At 41.2% G+C, this 7,205-nt stretch overlaps 1 pseudogene; it reads right to left on the bottom strand.

Annotated features, from left to right (window-relative positions):
* Positions 1-849: 849 nt before the first annotated feature.
* On the bottom strand, positions 850-967 carry LOC124712825 (annotated as a pseudogene).
* Positions 968-7,205: the final 6,238 nt, after the last annotated feature.

Below are 7,205 nucleotides of genomic sequence, written 5' to 3'. Positions count from 1 at the left end.
TCAAGCTGTAAATTGATATAAACCATTGCAGAGATAAACAGGTCTATGTACTTATAAAATAATAGGAGACCTCACTTTTGGGATTACCCTCGTAGTACAAAATGTTGTAAAATGTGTCCTTATCCTTCCGCATTTAGCATTTTCTTAACTGCAAGAATGGGACCACATCCCGTCCACGAAAAACACCACCCTTTCTGCACTTTTGGCACTGCGCATGATTGCAGGTAAAATTCTCCAGATATTCGCTAAACCCAAATCGTTTCATCGGATTGCCACAAGGTACAGCATGATCAGTCACTCTAAATCACTCGTTTTCAGACGTCCACTGTCCAATGGCGTCCCTTAGCATTGACTGCAAAAGCATATAGCTTATGAGGAGCTAATCAACTTTTGTACCCAATGCTTTTAACTCGCTACGTACAGCCATTGAGCTGGCTAGACTGCTGCTGGCACTTGGGAACTCACAAGTGATTCCTTTAGATGATTACCTGTCATTTTTTGCAGTCATTCTCCGCAATGTTCGACGATCCCTGACCGACAGTACGTGAGGTATGCCTGATCTCGGTTTAGCTGTGATCGTTATGTCACTTTTCCAGTTCACAATCATATCACCAACAGTCGGTTTGGGCAACTTTAGAAAAAAAGCACTCTGTCTTCAGGCCACCACAAGTGGCCCATCGGGACCATCCGACCGCCATTTCATCCTCATCTGCGGATGCAGATAGGAGGGGCGTGTGGTCAGCACGCCGCCCTCCCGGTCGTTATGATGGTTTTCTGTGACCGGAGGCGTTACTAGTCGGTCGAGTAGCTCCTCAATTGGCATCACGAGGCTGAGTGCACCTCGAAAAATGGCAACAGCGCATGGCGGCCCTGATGGTCACCTATCCAAGCGCCGGCCACGCCCGACAGCACTTAACTTCGGTGATCTGATGGGAACCGGTGCATCCACTGCGGCAAGGCCGTTGCCCTCAACTTTAGAAGAACTGAAATATTTCTAATAGATTTGTTACTCAGATGCCAATCAGTGACTAGTCCACATTCGAAGTCACTGAGCTGTCCTAGCCGACCAAATCTACAGTTGCTACTTACTACTGACAATACAATACACCTCACCTCCTTGTACGAGGTGTTCAAAAAGTCTCTCCTTAGTGCCGTATGATTGTTAGCCGCTCGTGCCGTATGATTGTTCGCCTGCCTGGGATACTTCCCTTCAAGTGGACTCTCCCAACATTACACTGTTTCGTTTATCTCAGCCAGAGTCAGTAGTATCGTTGGTGTGTGTCGTAATGTGTTGACGTGAACGTTAAGTTTAGCTCCTTTGTTCGTCTGTTTCGTTTTTGTCACTGTTAAAATACTAACCACTCAAGAACGTGTGCCTTTAGTCGAGTAAGTGTTCAATGCTGGCGGTAAATACACAATTTCAGTTCGTCAAACATTTAATTCAGTTTTCCCGGAGACAACACTCCCACATCGCGATACTGTGATTAACAAATTTCGAAGTACGGGTTCAGTGACGGATGCACCGAGAAGTGGTCGTCTTAGCGTTTTGTCTGGGGATAAACTACTCGATATTTCCGATAAAATGTCCATGAGTCTGAACAAGTCAGTAAGAAAACTCGCCCAGGAAATCGATGTTAGAGTCGGAACGGCCCACACAGCTGTAAGGAAGAAATTAGAACTTTTCCCATACAAAGTGACAGTCGTGCAAGAACTTAAAAATACTGGTCATGGCAAGAGACTCCATTATTGTCAATGGTTAAAAAACTTCGTTCAGAAAAAATGGAAGGGATATTCTTAATGAAACGTTTTTCACTGATGAGGTGTGGTTTCATTTTTTCTGGTACATGAACTCGCAAACTTCTTGTATGTGGAGTACTGCAAATCCTTTGTGTATTCATCAGTACTCACTTCATTCTGTGAAAATAGGAGTTTTGTTTGCAATTTCTAGACGTCGGATTGTGGGTCCCATATTTTTCAACGAAACAATAAACGCACAACGATGCTGCAGTGATATTCTGTACCCATTTATAGGAGAACTTGTGTTAAGTGAAATACTGAACTCTTATTTTCAACAAGAAGGTGCAACCATTCATACAGCTCGCGTTTCAATGTCACTGCTTGCTTATGTTTTTGGTGATCGCATAATTTCACAGGGACTTCTGCCTCCACGATAGCCTGACCCAACACCATCTGACTTTTTCTTCTGGGGTGCAGCGAAAGCAGCTGTCTATAAAAAACCGACCAGAATCCATCGATGAATTCAAAACTGCAATATCCACTTTCACTGCTTCTGTTACAGAAGAAATGTTACAGCTTGTGTTTGGAAACACGATTAGACGAATTGAATTGGGTATTCAACAACATGGGGGGACACTTTCAACTTTTACTGTGAGAATCAGTAAGTAAAAATGAATATTCAATAAATTAATAACTTGTATTTCACTGAGTTTCATTTCGGTATATTCACTGCGGCATACGGCACGAGCGGCTAACGATCATACGGCACTGCGGAAAGACTGTTTGAACACCCCGTATATTAGCGGCTCTGCCTCTTGTGAGGTGTAATGGTCAATTCCGCATTAAATAGCGATGTCCAGATCTTATGATCGGATAGCATATAGTTTACCGCTCACCTGTCTGCAACGCAACGCGGTGGGGGTTGCTCGTAATCTTATTGGCTAATCAGTTTAGATGTCTACCCCTGTATTGGAGGACTCAGTACAAGGGAGAAGGGAGATTGTGTCGGACACATAAGCAGTATTGGTAGATACAGCAGTCCCTCTAAAGCTCTAATTTGGTGTTCAATACCGGCCAGATGCCATTAGACAGTTAAGGAAGTGCAATGGATTTGGCTGCAGCGGGTCCCAAATATTTACCCATTCATCCAATTTAGGTTCACTGTGTTTTCCGTACATCGATTAAGGGTTGCTTCCTTTGAAGAGAATATGTACTTATCCTTGTTCACTGCTTCGTCTCTAATGACCATGTCATCGACGGGAATCAACGTCTTACTCCTTCTTCCTTCCCTCCATATGTGTGCAATGAGTGAAGGATGGGACTGTGGACATCAGTTGGAATCATTCAAACCACGCGATTACGACTTTGAAAATGTGGCACATCGATCGCGGTGCTAAACAGCACCTTGTTCGGTGCAAAACAGTCCAGGAAGGGGCACAAGATAGTATCATTCTAAACCAACCATGATGCTCTCTGTAGCCGTGTCTGATTCTCACAGGGATTGAGAAGAAAAATGTTCTACACAACAAGATACTGCCATCACTGGCCTTTGTACGTCGACGATGGAATCGTTACCCTGTTATACGGCGTATCCCCCTTCTACAATGGACCTGACTGCATTATTTTGGTAGTTATTCTTAAGCAATGTATTAAACACTGTTGTAAGTAGGCTGTTTATGTTTTCTTATTGGCAACGTTACGTAGTGCTCTGTATAAAAATCACTGGCTGTGCTGTGTGCGGTCTGTGGCTAGTTTGCATTGTTGTCTGCCATTGTAGTGTTGGGCAGCTGGATGTGAACAGCGCGTAGCGTTGCGCAGTTGGAGGTGAGCCGCCAGCAGTGGTGGATGTGGGGAGAGAAATGGCGGAGTTTTGAAATTTGTAAGACTGGATGTCATGAACTACTATATATATATTATGACTTTTGATAACTATTAAGGTAAATACATTGTTTTTTCTCTATTAAAATCTTTCATTTGCTAACTATGCCTATCAGTAGTTAAGGCCTTCCGTAGTTTGAATCTTTTATTTAGCTGGCAGTAGTGGCGCTCGCTGTATTGCAGTAGTTCGAGTAACGAAGATTTTTGGGAGGTAAGTGATTTGTGAAAGGTATAGGTTAATGTTAGTCAGGACCATTCTTTTGTAGGGATTTTTGAAAGTCAGATTGCGTTGCGCTAAAAATATTGTGTGTCAGTTTAAGCACAGTCATGTAATTTTTCTAAGGGGACGTTTCATATGTCGACCCTTAGCCGAGGATACCTCACTGGAATCTTCTGATTTTTTCTTGTAGTTTGTGTAATTAGTGTAGCTTTTGTTTATTGCTAGCGCGTAATTGTAGAGAGAATTTCCTTTGTAGTTGCAGTTTTTCGTTCTTATACAGTAAAACAGTTGTGACATGCATGTAGATTTGCACCAAGTATTTCGCAGCTGCGCTTGCAATTAACGAGATATAATTTTCAATGCTATGTTAATGTGTTTTCTTATTTTGCTCTTCAAATTGTGCTTTTCTGTGTTGTCTTGTGAAATATTGTGACAATAATGGCGTGTGAAAAACGTAATACTAGGCTCCAAAGTAAACTGAGAAATGACAGTGAAGACGAAAGCAGTGTGTTAGCGCCGCCGAGTAATGAATTAACTAATGTTCAGTAATTTGGTAACTGTGCATAGGGAAATGTAGCGGACTGCAAATAATGGTGTAGGCAGTGAAACAATTAGTGAACAGGGAAGCATTATCGATCGATCTGTCGGCAACAGCTCGCCTCAGGAATCCGAAATGACAGGACACAATCTTGCAAATACTGTAAATTCAGGTTTTGCGTCCTCACCGTTTTCTCAAATAAGTGAAGACACATTTTCTGCTTGTCAAAATGTGAATGTTGCCGGTGCAACTTCACTGCCGAAAAGCATATGTTTCAGACAACAGTGCATTGTTATTACAGTTAATGCATCAAATGGGACAAAGGCTACAAAAGTTACACACAATGGAACAAAATCGGAAACAAATGGGACAAAATCTTCAAAAGTTAGACACAATGGAACAACACCAGAGACAAACACAGCAACATTTAGATGCAATGGAACAAAATCTTCAAAAGTTAGACACCACACTTGAACAAACACGTGAAGATTTAACTACTGAGTTACATAAAATCGAATCGAAATGTAAAAAAGTCTGTAATGACGTAAAAACACAAATTTGTGAGCATTTCCAACCTATTTTTTCGTGTCATGAAAATACATTACAGAATCATGAAGCAGCCATAAAGGAACTGCAAACTATAGCTCATGAAAATCTCGACACCTTGCAAGCTAAAATTGACTCAGTTGCATCTACCGATTCGGTTACGCAACTTGCAAAAACTCAGGAAAACTTAAAGGACACAGTAGATACTCTGAAAATTGGTTCAGAAAGACACATGGAGGAAATTAGTTCATCATCAGAGAAAGTAGTTGAACTTTCGGATCAGCTAAATAATTTATCTACGAAGGTAGATGATAATCTGAATGACACAAAACCGGTAGTCTTTAATGACAGAGAAGAGTGCGAACAAATTAGGAAATACAAACAAAATCAGAATCAAATTAATACGCAACACCAAAGAGAAATCCGGGAAGTACAAGATCAGTTGACACAGGTAATACAGGAATTACATATTTTAGAGGCCACTCGCGCTCCAATATGGGAAGAGGGACTTAGAAATACGGAAAAGCCACAAAATAATAACACAGGGCATTTCGGAAATTATGAAAGAAATTGGCAAGGTGCACCGAATTTTGAGATGGAACCGCCGACACGACGTAACATTGACCGATATACTACTCGCCGACACGATGTATTTGACTATAAGCTGTTCATTACTACACGTAAATTCAAAACATTTAAGAATTCTGGCAACGACATTCATCCACAAGCGTGGCTCCATCAATTCTCTCATTGGTTTCCTCCCAACTGGTCATTAGAGCACAGATTAGAATTTATGTGTGGCTACTTAGAGAATGAACCAGCTGAAAGAATGCGATCGGTCATTCACGATTGTCACAGTGAAGGAGAATTTTATCATGCCTTCCTCTCAGCATATTGGTCTCAAGCTACACATGACCGAGTAAAACATAGCATCATAATGATGAAACATTTCGAACAATCTGAATTTTCCAGTCTAGTGAAATATTTCGAAGACATGTTGCACAAGAATCAGTACCTGTCAAACCCATACAGCCCCTCAGAACTCACCCACATTTGCTTAATCAAATTACCTGAACAGGACGTTGCAAAGACGACATTGAAGCTTTTCAGGGACTCTTACAAGAATTAGAAATTGACACTGACAACCGCGGAACGCGAAAACAGGAACACAACAATTACAGGTCACATCTGTCGCAATTCTGCGATGAAAGAAATAATAACTGGACATGACAAGGCTATTCTTACAACGTAAATCGTGACCAAAACAGATACCACCTGTATGATTACCGTTGGCAGAGTAGTAATAATTACAGAAAAAGATTGCATTTCCGTAGTAATGAATATGACAGAGACAATCATAGAAACAGACTATATGGCGACCAGAACTATTGTTATCACGGGAGACAGAATAACTTCAGACGCAACAGTTCAGCGTGCAGTTACGATTCAGGGAGAAATTCTCCACCGCGTGACCGACAAGAAAGAAACTGTGGAATCTACCGACATGACGACAGACGATATGATCGTAACGACAGACCTGAATTGCATCAGAACTGGCGGGATTCAAACAGAGCAGGGCCCTCTCGACAAGGTGAATTTGTAGAAGTTAGGTCTCCAAATCCCAATAACGACGCGCGCCAACAAAGAAACAGACAATGACTCGCACTGCAGGCAGCCACGTGCGCCGGCTGGGCTTCAGAAAAATAACATAAGCTAACCTTGAGATAAATTCCAGTATTCCTTACCGACGTATACCACATGATAATTGCGTTGAAACTGAAACTCTGTATAGTAGGAAGAGTAGAGGTTTACACCATATTTCTCGTGTAAAACCAATTACTGAGAGATAATCTGCCTTTTAACTTAGTCTTTGCCATAAAATCTTTCACTTCACGTTACTGATACTCTTTGTCACACTTACAAACTGTTAACTTGCAACGATGTTTTAAAGATAAATATCCAATCAAGAACCAAGAGAAATTATTTAAACAGAAATTACGAATGCATTGTTATAGTGAACAGACGTCACAGTGTTACTGTGTGTGTACATTCTTGCATGTTAGTTGCACGATTACATAACGACTATAAGGCTCACATACTTAGAAATTTACCAGTACTGCTAATGAGATTTTAATGCAACATTTTGGTTTACTTGAAAATACATTCTGGATTTAAAGTACTTTCTGTGAGATACCAGAGGACACAGTGGTTAGTTTATGTGACAGCTACACGATTTTATCGCGACGCTACTAATGAGTGACAATTTACAATGTTGCTTTTTCAGTG

This window comes from Schistocerca piceifrons, chromosome 8, assembly GCF_021461385.2.
Source record: "Schistocerca piceifrons isolate TAMUIC-IGC-003096 chromosome 8, iqSchPice1.1, whole genome shotgun sequence".
Classification (NCBI taxonomy): Eukaryota; Metazoa; Arthropoda; class Insecta; order Orthoptera; family Acrididae; genus Schistocerca; species Schistocerca piceifrons.
The sequence above is the reverse complement of the archived record's forward strand: the minus strand, read 5'-3'. Positions and strand labels throughout refer to the sequence as shown.